At 41.7% G+C, this 13,173-nt stretch overlaps 1 protein-coding gene across 4 annotated transcripts in view; it reads left to right on the top strand.

Annotated features, from left to right (window-relative positions):
• rerea (arginine-glutamic acid dipeptide (RE) repeats a) overlaps positions 1 to 13,173 on the top strand; it is a 129,774-nt gene that overhangs the window by 42,381 nt on the left and 74,220 nt on the right. The gene's annotated exons all lie outside the window — the stretch shown is intronic.

Raw genomic sequence — 13,173 nt, 5'->3', positions numbered from 1 at the left:
GATATATATATATATATATATATATATATATATAATATACAGAATACAGGAGGTCAACTTCCATTTTTATTTGTAATGTGTGAGTTGATTAAGTTGATTTTGACCTAAATGAAGCACATACACTGTACACAGAACACATGAATACAGGAATCAAATACAACTGTAATAACAAAAGAGACACCTTAAATTCCTCTTTCCTGTGTGTAGTCAAGCACAGATATGATATGGATTATATGCCTGCACATGGAACCATTTCTAGCACCGGTCTCGTATTTACCGACTAAACCACTTGGGCTGAAACTAGCATTTTAAAGGGGACCTATTATGCTCATGTTTCGTGTTGTGGTATCCTATACAGCAGCTACACACCAAAACCCGCACACAAAACTTTTTAGATCTTCCACAATCTGCACTTATTCCAGCTGGAATTATTCATGCTTCCTACCAAAATGCTCTGTTTTCATTTATTCCACATACGGCCCACGTCCGCCCACTTCCAAACTTCCTAACTCTGACCCATAAAAGGAAGTCCGCCGCTCTGTGACATCACAAAGCACCGGTTTTACCGCGCCTTTTCAAACCCAGCGTTTTCAGCCATCCCAAACTTCCTTCAGGGCTCACTTCCAAATGCCCAAACGTGCTGATGTGAACCTTTGGCATGGTTTAACACCAGAACATAACATTCTAACTACATTTATAGGTCAGAAAAGGGGAAAATGTATTGGCGTGGATTCTAATCATGGAATGTTGTAACATCATACGTCATAACGCCTGTATATGTTAATGCCTTCCGGATGAGTGAAGTCGGGATAAATTATATCAGAAACAGTGGTTATAAGCATCCTGCTTTTTCCATGTACTTTTAAACCAAATATTTATTGTATAGTTTCACTTTCATATCGGTACTTTATTCCATTATACTGATATGCTTAGTATATACCTTTTTATATGTTGTAAAGAGTACTACAGTATTGTAGTCCAGTACAAGTGAACATGCAGATGTAAACATGTACTCGTGCGCATTTCTAAGCGGCGAAAAAGTGGTGGTGTTTTCCTCCACATTTCACCCCACCTACATCATGCCGTCACTCAGATGTTGGAAAGAGTACTTAACTATTGTATTCAAGTACAAGTGCAGTTCTGGTGCCTGATATCAGTCATAGAAGTACTACAGGTGTTTGGCCCTTAAAATGTACTGCTGTGCACTGCCAAAAGTATTTTCATAGCGGGTGTTCTTTACTGAAGTACCACCTCCCAATAGTAAAATGCATCTCCTCCTGATGAAGTCACTGCCAGATGGCGTCCTGTCTGTTCACTCGTGCTGCCATGTTTGTTTTACTCTAACAACTGGAATCATAAAGCGAATCTAATCATTGCAATAACTTAAGTACAACTTTATAAAGTACAGGCATGGATTTGAAAGGTGACACTGGACTGGGGTTGGGGGGGTCAGCGACATCATCTAATTAGCACAATTGGCCTTGATATGGAATACTCTGCTCCTGGGGGGGGGGTTTGCCAAAACTGCGGCCCAGTGTTTTGGAGTGGATAGTTAAATTTGAGCTTTCTGGTTTATGTGTAACATTATCTAATGATCTCATTATGATTACATTTTATGTAAAAACAGAGTACGAAGATATTGACTTAAGGGTGTTTCATTTGTGTGCATGCCCCCTATGCACACCCTTGATAAATAATTTAACAAGCAGTAATGATGTTTCCTGGGGCATTGGACGTCAAAACAATATATCTCTATTGAACAGATGCGACCAAGCAATTGGACATTCCGGTTTGTGCCTGGCCAGTGTACATACGCCCACTGTTCAATGTTTCTTTGTGGTGAATATGAGGCGTGTAGAGAATGCCATCTACTGTAGGGAGTTGTAACGCTACGCTAAGCTACACACACTGTCCCATTATGTCTTCACAAGCAAGGGCAAAGCGGTGCCACGTGATCTATATAAAATAAAACATTTGAAAAAGTTGCGCCAAATCTATTTTGAGGCGGTCAACATTTACTCATGGTGGGTGTAGCAATGGAAAAGTTGCTGTCTTTTTCAGGGGGGACGGGGCAAGGCTGTGAATGGTGTCTCGGCTGAAGGACCGCCAGATTAACTTGACTTCCCCCTTCAGCACCCCAGAGGCTATGAACTCTGGCCCAAGCACATGCAGCTCTCGCCGTGGGGGTGAAAAGAAGGGGGAGTTTGCCTGTTGCTGAAAAGAGCAAGGTCGGGGGCTGCTTAGTTGTTGGTGTGTGTGTCTGTGGGGGGGGGCATATTAAGCAGGGCAGTTGAGGATTTGAAAGCCGACAGAGTTATTTGTCTGAGAGGCAGTTTATCTCATGTGTTACAGTTTAGGATGGGAATAAATTGTGTAATTGGTCAAAGTGGGTATTTCTGCCAAAGTCATACAAGCACAAGGAAAAGATTGAAAAAGGACGGACAGCGACCTCTTTGCTATCGTAAAAAGACTTTCCCCAGGTATTACTCAGATGGCACATTGCTCTGGACGAGGAGTGAGGAGCTAATCTCCAACCAGCCAAACACCCCCCACCAGCCAGCCTGCTCCTCCAGAAGTGACCTCTAGCTTAATGATTCAGATGTGATTAATCCACTGGAGTTGGGAGACGCTGCATGAGCTAATGTAACTCACAAGGCCCGCTGGTGGATAATGACATGTTATTATTGGAGTGGTGTAAAAAAAAAAAAAAAGACTAGTAGAGCTGCCTGTGCAATAAAACTGTACGGTACAAATGTACAGTAGCTGTTTAGCATGGTATAACATATTGTATAAACATCAGGTGCACTCATTATTGGACATTTGACAGGTGAGGCAAGCTGGCAATTTGGGATACAGTGTGACTATGGTGGAGCTGCACGTCTTCAACATATATCAACATATATGAGTATCATTAGAATCTCTGAATGTATTTGAAATCGTTTTCAAACTAATTATGGTCAATCTGTGCATAGATAAGCTATATATAGTATGTATCCATATATCATATATACAGATATATGTGTGTGTGTGTGTGTATATATATCGCACTTTTTTTCATAGGTTGGCTGTTCCTGCCACTTATACTCCAGAGCGACTTATAAATGAAAACACTGTTTATGTTGCATAAACACTGGACACCTTTTCTGTTCATGTTTATTTTTTTTTCTGAATAAGTATTGTGTTAGCATATCTTACGCCTATTCAGCCTGTTCTCTATTTTTTTATTGTTAGAACTTGCCTTCCAAGATACGTAATGTCTGTTTTGGTCTGTTTGTTTTTTTTCTACCTAATAATGCATTTTTGGCCTTGTGCGACTTATACTCCGGAGTGACTTATAGTTAATTATAGTCCATTAATAAAGTATACTTCTTTACACAGACAACCCAATTTATAAGGTGTAGCGGCTTGTACATACACATTACTTGACTATTTTCACTTCACTGTACTGCTGTGACAAGCACAATCACCTAGCTGTAGGTGATATGGACACCAGTTCTAATTCTTTGTGTAGAGTCTATTGAGACACCAAGAGCTCTCCCCCGCTCTATTGCATTTATGAATAAATGCAATGTTTAATGGAGAGGTCAAGTCCCTTTTGGTTTGGTAACATTAGTATGAACGGGGTTGAGTTTTTTAGCAGTCTGAATGGGCTCCTTCCTGCCTCCGCTTGAGGTTATGTTATCCATTTGGTTTCACGACTTGTGGACAGGCCTAAGAGGAAGTGCTCACCTCTATTAATGGACTTGTGCAAGTGAAAGGTGTTGTGTGCTCCACGGTGAGGCTGCTTTGGCTTGATATTTGGATATTTGACCATTGTAATTTTACCTTCTGGAGTCACGAAATTCTGCTCACCACTGTTTGCATTTGGACTATGGTACTCTATGGTACTATGAACCCCGTCCAAATCCTCCTGTCTGGGGTGGCTGACCGTGTTTAACAAAATGTAAAGCCTATAGCAGAGAGGCAGTAAACATTGAGCGAGTGCCAGCTCTGAGCAAGCTGACATCTGTATCAAAGAGGCTGTTTTCAAGCATTGACTGCATACAGAGAAGCGGGTCGCTCCGGCTGTCCAGCTGCTTGGAGGCAGATGAATATTTGACAGAGCACTGGAAAAATATTGTTTAATGTGCCTGCACAATGGCCCTCACTGGGATTGCGCCTCACTGTGTCTGGCCCCCCTTTCCCTTCCTGTGACAGGACGATGGCAGCTGCTGGCTGCTAGAAACAAAACATGTCGAGGTTGTCGCTGTTGTTTTTTGTAATCATCATCCAAACTGATGTAATCCATGACGGATTGGAGGAAAGCGAGCTGTAAATGATGCAATGTTGGCATGCCTCTGAATTTGTTCCTTCTAATGGCCAAGTGTGCTGGGGTCTGCATATCTTTCCATTTCACTAATAAGCTGAATGACTCCACTCTATTGCAATTACAAAGGATTGACCCACTTCTTATGATGGATGAATGAAAACAGATGTTTGACTCATGAAGGAAAAAATCCTAAAGATTTGTAAGATACCAATTAGTCTGTTAATTGCTAGCGCCTGTTGGGTTGGACGCGTTCTCCTCTCCTACTTTTGACCTCAACAATGGAGGATTTGCCAGAGCCGCCTCATGGTAAAGAAAGGCAGCCGATACGCCATTGTTGCTCTCCTTTCCATCCCCCTACACAGAGGTTGTGTTCTGTTTCACCTCGTGTGGAGCCGGGCCCAGTGGCTCTGGATCGACTCCTCACATGTAGTACATGTAGTATCATGTACTATAAACACTTTTTATTCAAATTATTTTAAGTTTGTGGAAAATGCATTGTTGCTGGAATGTTCATTTGACTTGTTTTTTGCTGGAACACTGTTAATTTCATAGTTCTTCCTGAATCCGCACCTATTCAGCTGTATTTCTTGAATAGAGTCTTGAACCAGTCATGATGTGCTATGCATATCACTATATTGACAGTTACTATGGTACCCATTATGTCATTGTATGGTCATACCACCTTGTACTTCGGTACGAGGTACATTATTAAAAAAAAGAAAAAAAAACCCTAAACTGTATTATGGAAAGCAGGAAGTGAACAAATGTAACAGTTACTGATTGTAAAAGAACCAGATGGAGGGGTAGGATTTAATAAGCTTTGCTTCTTCCTACTCCTTTTGGACATGTGGAACTGGGAACTGATTATGGGATGCACTCAATTGGAATCTGATGCATGTTCAAATGAAATAAAACCATTACCATTACCATTACTTTGCATTTTAGTGGTAGCAGAGCTTGGGGGAGGACGGTGAGCTCATCTGGCTTACGCCTATATAAGGAAGTCTGCCCCTCTGTGACATCACAAAGGGGCAGTTTTACCACGCCTTTTGAAACTCTGTTTTTTAGCCATGCCAAACTTCTTTCAGGACTCACTTCCAAATGCGCAAACCTCATGATCTAAAAATTTGTCATGGTTTAACACCAGAATACAACATTCTAGCTGCATTTATAGGTCCCCTTTAATTAAATAGGTCCCCTTTAAAAGAACACGTCATAACTCCTCCTCTGTTTGCTAATTTGCACAACCTTTAAGACGCTTTTTTTCTGTTGGTGTCCATGTCGGGACTGGTCACTGGTGTGTGTGAGTAACAAACATATTTTTATTTTATATATATATATTTTTGTCCCGTCCAGCCATTGGGGCAGATAGTATTGTTGCTCTAAATGCCCTTACATGCTAAACAGATTTGCTCTGTGTCAGGAAAGGTGTAAGCTACAACTTCCCTGTACCATGAGATTTTATTTGCCGTTATTTGATGTTTTTGTTATGCGCATTTGGAGCGACCGGACCGGAGCAAGAAGAAACGGTAACAAACATATTTGACTGCATGGGAAAAATATGTCTGGTGCCACCTGCTGGTTTGTATGTAGAAATTTGCTGTATATGCCGTGGTAAAAACAGTAATGGCTGTGTAGTGCCGTACGCTAAATAATGGAGTCAGCTGTGTACCTCCTTGCAGATACTGTTGCACCAGTGAGCCGTTAAGTCTATGCTAGCCACACATTTGATATATAGCACACATGAAAGGCAGTGCTGAGTGACTGCAGAATCCAAGGGTGATGGAGGAGCAGGTGAGGTTCTTTGATTTGTTCATCTAATTTGTTGTGTGGAAGAGCAGATATGCTTCATTCAAAAAGACCCCAGGAGCCAAGAATGAATGAGAAGTTGTCATCATTGAAAAGCAACCTACCTTTCCTTTTGTGTGTGCGCATCCTTAAAGCAGCTCAGCTCAGTGGAGGGCATGTGCACTTTCTATGGAATTTTCCCCATCATCCACAGTCCTTATGTGAGAAACATGAAAAACATGAAACAACGTAGTTCTTTCTCCTTTTTTGTGCATTCTAACAAGAGAAAACAAGTTAGTATGACCCAGCTTGTAAATTCCCAAAAGTGCGGGGATACTTTGTATTTTTTAGACATGAAGTTGTGACATCCAGATCAGCAGTGCAGTCCATGAACGGCGACTTAACCCCCACTTGGTCTCCTAATTGCACTTCTGGTCAGATTTCAGTTATGAAGAACGTAGTTCCACTCAGTTGCTGGGAACATTTAACCCTCCTCTTGTGTTAGGGTCAGCACCGACCCGTTTTACATTTTAATGCATAAAAAGAATCACACATCAAATGTTTATTGCATCAAGGCTTTTTGACTTTGTCAGGAAACTTTATTTCAACAAAATAAAACCAAAAAAAATTTTTTACTACATTTTAACATGGTCTGGTTGAAATTATGACCACTGTATTGTTAGGGTCGGCTTCGACCCGGTTATAATAATATGACTATAAAGCAATATTTTGAGCCAAAACTGAAATCATAAGTGTACAATTAGCAATCATGTAAGCTTGATTTAAGAGATATGTTCTATAGCCCTCAGTAATAGTATATAGTATAGTAATAGTATAGTAATAGTATAATACCATTTTTGGAAATTGAAATCGAAGGGGTATCGTGACAAAAAATGGCCTACATGCCCTCACCAAAAGTATTAAAACCAACATTTTCATGGATGAGGAAGCATAAGAAGGTAACCAAGAGATGAGAAGCAAATTTGATGGTAACTTATTGTTTTTAGTGTATTTTATAGCTGATTTAATACATGGGTCAAAACCGACCCGTTAACATAAGAGATGATACCAGAAAGCTAACACAAGAGGAAGGTTAAGTAAAGAGATTAGCTTCTCACAACAATACGCATTCGAAAGAGGAATACATGTGCATCACTACAATGCTCCAATTCTCCAAAACACTCATTCAAACGGTCGGCGTTAGATATGTCTACCTGTGTGTGATGAACACTTGCATCTGCCTCCACGATGGCCTTGGTGGTCCGTCGTGAAAGACGAAGTTACTGTGAGTGTGTTCATCACATCGCATGAATGCACGGGCGACATGTCTAACACCGAGCATCTGATTATTTTGAGAATTCCTTTACTCTTTGGAACGCATATTGTATTGAGAAGCCAAACTCTTTACTTAAATGTTCCCAGCAACTTAGCCGAACTACGTTTCTCATCACATAAAACCCGACCAGAACTGGACTGTGTGTGTGTGTGTGTGTGTGTGTGCCCGAGTTGCGCACACACACAACCACTTAGCTAAACGAAGCTAGCCCCTGCTAGCCTCCATTCATGCTCTGTAAGAGATTTATCGTTTGTCACCGTTTTAACCCGTTTGGGTCGGGATGTCTGCTGAGTAAATACTTCCACACCATGATGACAGCTTTTGATTCATCCTGTATATCCGCAGCGACACTGTCATCAACTCGGCTTGTTTACGTTTATCAGTTGTACGGGTATAAGTCATTTTCTTATCATGGGAAGAATCCATGCGGTTATACTGGTACAGTAAACCTCGGATATATCGGACTCGGATATATCGGAAATTCGCTCACAACGGACAGATAAAAAAGAACCAATTTTTCTGTAATGCATTTCCAATAAAAATTCATTGCATATATCGGATTTTTTATAACGGATTTCGCCTATTTTGGACAAAATCTCCAGTCCCGTTCCAATGCATTTCCATTAAATTTCCCTCGCATATATCGGATGGCCGCATCGTGGCGCTCCGATTCGCCGAATCGTGACAGGCCGCTATACGACGTCATTTGCAGCGTTGCCTGTGCGTCCAGGTACATTGGAAACATAGTCAAAGTCATAGTCATAGTTTATAACGGATAAAATCCGATTTACGCATATACCGGATATAAATCCGATATATGCGTAAAACGGACATTTTCCGGTATACGCATATAACGGATTTCGCTTATATCGGACAAAACCAGTGGGAACAATTGAATCCGATATATCCGAGGTTTACTGTATATTAAAAATATCACCCAACCCTACTCTAGCGTGTGGTTTTATGTCCCACTTCAGACTGTCCACAATTTGATTCCGCTAAGAAGCATATACTCGCTCTGTGGGGCTTTGTCCGACAAACATGTTTCTCCTCTCGTCACTCTCCACCTTTCTGGTATCTGCCTTCTGTGCCTGCGTGCTGAGGAATGGTTCCAGAATGGGATTATCAAGTAACTGCAGCAAGGAAGTGTCCACGCTGTGCTTTCGTATCCTGTTTTAGTGAGTAAACATTTAATGCGTTTAAATGTATCACCGCTTTATTTATGCAGAGAATCTGCTGTTAACTCTGAATTATACATTAGCCAATGAATAATGCATTGCTGCCATTCCTTAATGATTACTTGCCAGGCAGCGAATGGTAATATTTGCGGATACATTTACCCATTTCTTGAGTTTAACTAGGCTGGTAGAAATGATGTTGCTGCATTTTCCTCTTCAGGGAAATGCCTTTTTTGTCAAGGAGGTAATCAGAAGCAAGTTAATTGCTGTTTTCTTTGAGAGATGTCTTTTCAAAATGACTAGTAATCTCTTCGGATTTAAAACAAAATGGATGTAACACACACACACACACACACACACACACTTATTTATAGATGCCATTTGTTCCATTTTCACAAAGCTCTCAGAAAGGCACACATGTTCTCCTCCTCCTCCTAAGATGAGTTATTCATCCTTAGACTTCAACAGATCAATGTCCAATTACAATTTAGTCTTTGCTGCCGGGTGGCCATTCCAGGATGGAGTGTGTTGTTTGAACTACACAATCTAGACCGTTTCTGCTGGGCTGGTAATTGAAGGTCTCCTTGGTAAAGCATCTTTTCATAGCATGTCTTTATTGGCACATGATGATTACATGCATACTGCTGCAAGTCCAGTGTTGCCTAACACTGCCTGTTACCACGCTCATACTATATTGCTGCTCTGCGTGATAAGAAAATATTGACTTGTTGTCGCTCACTCATTAGATTAGGCAAGCGGGTGATTTGGCTTCCCATGTGTCACCCTGACAACGTAAATTGGAACTTTTCTGTGCGGCGAGGAAGCGCCGCCACATCTGGAGAGCCCTTTCTCAGTGGGAATGAATGGCTTTGTCACTCGAGTTGTATCATTTGCACTTGTCAGCTCATATTCACCACAGGTCCAACATTCTGCGGTTGCGTGGGAGGGCCACACTCCAGTGAAATCACTTCTTTTTTCCCCAGCCGAGACAAGTGAGACATTTCCCTGTTTGAGAAAGAACAAGCCATTTCATTGGATTTATCGAGAACCAATTGTATATGTGTGTCTATCTATCTCAGGGCACTTTTCAAATGAGCACATTTAGGTTAACACTCTCTAAATAAACCGTAGTGGTTAATGGGGGGGGGACCCTTGGGGCTGCCCCAATAAGAATACATGAAAATGACATACTAACAGTTGTACTGCGCCACATTAGAGTGATAAATCCTACTGCAGTGTATAGTAGTTATTTGTTGGGATTGACCTGGTCGTAATGATATCACTTTACAGGCTGGTTGGAGCCTTGTTCTTGCAAACATTTGTAACATTTGTATTTCTTTGTGATGTGACACACAAGCACAGTGAGACGAGAAGAATCTGTTAATGCTTGTGCATAGCCCAAATATATACAGTTTAATTATATATATATATGCTGATAATATTTTGATTAATGCAAATATAACCTGCTAAACCCCAAAGAAACAGAACTAAAGTGTGAAAATTGACCTAATTTTTTTTAGAAGCACCTCCCCGTAAATAAATGCTGGCTGAATATCTACTGATCATGGTGAACTACTGTGTAAATATGATATAAAAACAATAAAGTCGTGTGTTGACAGTACTAGTACGGTGCGTCATGAGGGAGCCACTAAGAGCAGCCCCAGGCTGCATGGCAGGGGTTGGTCTTCTGAACCAGCAAATCATGCATTCATTCCTTCATTTTCTACCGCTTATCCTCACCAGAGTCGCGGGGGTGCTGGAGCCTATCCCAGCTTTCTTCGGCGAAAGGGGGGTATACCCTGGACTGGTGGCCAGCCAATCACAGGGCACATATAGACAAACAACCATTTCCACCCACATTCATACCTGTGGCCAATTAACCTAGCATGTTTTTGGAATGTGGGAGGAAACCGGAGTACCTGGAGAAAACCCACGCATGCATGGGGAGAACATGCAAACTCCACACGGAGATGGCCGAGGGTGGAATCGAACTTGGGTCTCCTAGCTGTGAGGCCCTACGTGCAGCCGCAAATCATCCCGTGATTTTTAATTGTAAAACGACAGACGAATGCCTTGTCTTGATGTGCATGTGTGAGTGCTTTCGGTTCACTGGGATTGGGTAATTGGGTTGATTGTCAAGCTGAGTGGAACCACGGACAGAGAATGGGGGTGTATCATGAAAGGATGACTGCACAATCCAGCTATGTAGAGTAAAAGTGAAAAGATGAAAAGCCACTGACTGTCCTGATGCTGTTTCCTGTTGATCAGCATCAGCTATTCCAAGGGAATGTCTAAGCTCTGCCCAGACTTGCTAAGCAGAAACATGTTAACCACACGGAAAAATGGGGAGCTCGAGTAAATAATTCACTGTGACGATGCACCATAAACCTGGGGTGGGGGGGGGGGGGGGGGGGGGTTAAAGACAACAGATGCTCACATGGTTTGATTGTGCTTATTGGAGCATGACCTCTCCAGTCTAAACAGTAGACAATGATGCTGTGTCTGGCTAATAGGCTGTTCTCCATATGCATGCACTGGTTTCTCTTTTCATGTTTATGCATTTATCTAACCTTTACATTTCTCCTCGTCACTTGATTACAGGAGAACAGGAACTTATTAGTTCACATGCACAAAATGACTTGTAATGTTTTGCGAGCTGTAGCAGGGTGAATGTCCAGTTTTATAATGACAGTCAGTCAAGGGAAACACTGCCATGACAAACTTTGATTTTGTCCCATCCTTGAAGTGCACATTTCTACATCATGGCCGTGCACAAGGGCTGTCCCAATTGGGTCTTTAAAATGCAGCCTTCCCTTCCATTAGCTCCACCTGCATCAGGACATCTTTACTGCCCTTGCCAACCCCAAGAGCGTTGCGTACCGCCAGATATGTACAGCTTAGTTTGACATTTGCAACTTAAATTTGGGTTAAAATAGGAGACCTCGACTAGCGTAATGTTGATCCACCACAGTGCTGCACATTCCTGTCACCTAGAAAGAGAGCCTCATCCTGGGGCAGTGCCGACAGGGTCATGCATAGAGCTTCTTTCCTCTGGAAGTCAAGCCGTAACCCCTACATTTCAGTTGTTGGACTTTGGGGATATCCTGTATAGCGAATGTGGCTCCACAAAGCAATGCAACTCCGTAATCAGACTTAGCTGGTCCCGTGATGGTGGTTATCAACTTACTTTGTTAAGTTTGGTTTGTGCTCAGTGTGCGTTCACATCATATTATTCTACATCTGCTGAAAAATGCAGCCATGCCGACTGGTTTATTTGACAAATTGTACATGAGTATGTAATTATTATGGAGTGTTAATAGGACTCCCCAAAAGATTAGGATTGCTAAAAGCAGCCAATAGAGTACTCCGCTTCGCCGACCAAACGCCTCAGCAAGCGTTGACGGTCGGGATGAAGGCGCCCCCGTCTGAGCACCTCTCATGGTACTTTTTTCCCCAATTGAGGAAACTGTCCATGTCGATCTCCGTGCTCATGGCGCTGGCTAACTGTGCTAGGGTGGTAGCTACTAGCCCCGCCTCCACAAAGAGGCTGAATCAGATGAGAGCCCGCTCTCTCCATTCATTCCACTTCTAGAACCAGGGCGAACCCTCTTGTCATGTAGCCTGGGTGTCACAGAGGGAAGAACAAACACGCATACATACTGGATGTGCGTATCAATTTATCCAGGATGTCATGATTATCAACTTGGTTGTTTTTTTGGAATCGTTGGATAAGTCGATTTATCCATTATCGGGACAGGCTTAGTGGATACTTCATTTTTTCCTTTTTATAATAAAATATGTGTGTTAATGCGGTAGATTGATGGCTCAGAATGTTAATTAATCCATCAAATATTGGAATATAAGAAGACTAACAGGCTGAGTACTCACCCAAGGACTCCTTTGACATTTAGATTTGCTAACATGATTTTTTTATATTTCATATTGCATTTTATTTCTAGTGCTAGCGTGACCACACCTAGCGCTTTCCCTTGGCTGAAAATCTATATACTTATCAGTGGATAATATCAGGGAATGCGCTTCTTTCATTTTCTTCCAAATAAATTCTGATGTAATCGCTAGTCTCAGCGTCATTTTTTTAGAAATAGGTGTATCCCAGTGACAGCATTGTAAGCTAGCTGAAATGAACTGGTTTTATAGTGTTGTAATGCACAGAAAAGGGAAAGAAATAGGTGTTCATGTTTCACATAATGATTGGGAATAATGGGCAATGTTCCCAAATACCGCAGTTCCCCTTTAAGTCTGCCGACGCATGGGTTGTCGTTTGTAGCCACACATAAACCCAAAATAAATATAACTGTGGCTCCATGATTTCATGTTTTGTTTTTTCCAGAAGAAGAAAGAGGGTGTGAACATGTGACACAACCAGGAAGTGATTGTTAGCTTTGATGTTTGAACTACTGGTTTTGTCAAAGCTGACAGAAAATAAGTTGCAAACACCCACTGTATCATACTTCCACGTCGGTAAAGTGTGTGTGTGTTTGTGCAAAAGAGTGTTTGGGAGTGACATCATAATAATAATAATATTTTTTATTTTTAGAGCG

Source organism: Doryrhamphus excisus, chromosome 10 (genome assembly GCF_030265055.1).
Source record: "Doryrhamphus excisus isolate RoL2022-K1 chromosome 10, RoL_Dexc_1.0, whole genome shotgun sequence".
NCBI lineage: Eukaryota > Metazoa > Chordata > Actinopteri > Syngnathiformes > Syngnathidae > Doryrhamphus > Doryrhamphus excisus.
Note: the sequence above shows the minus strand (reverse complement) of the source record. Positions and strands in the feature narration are given on the sequence as shown.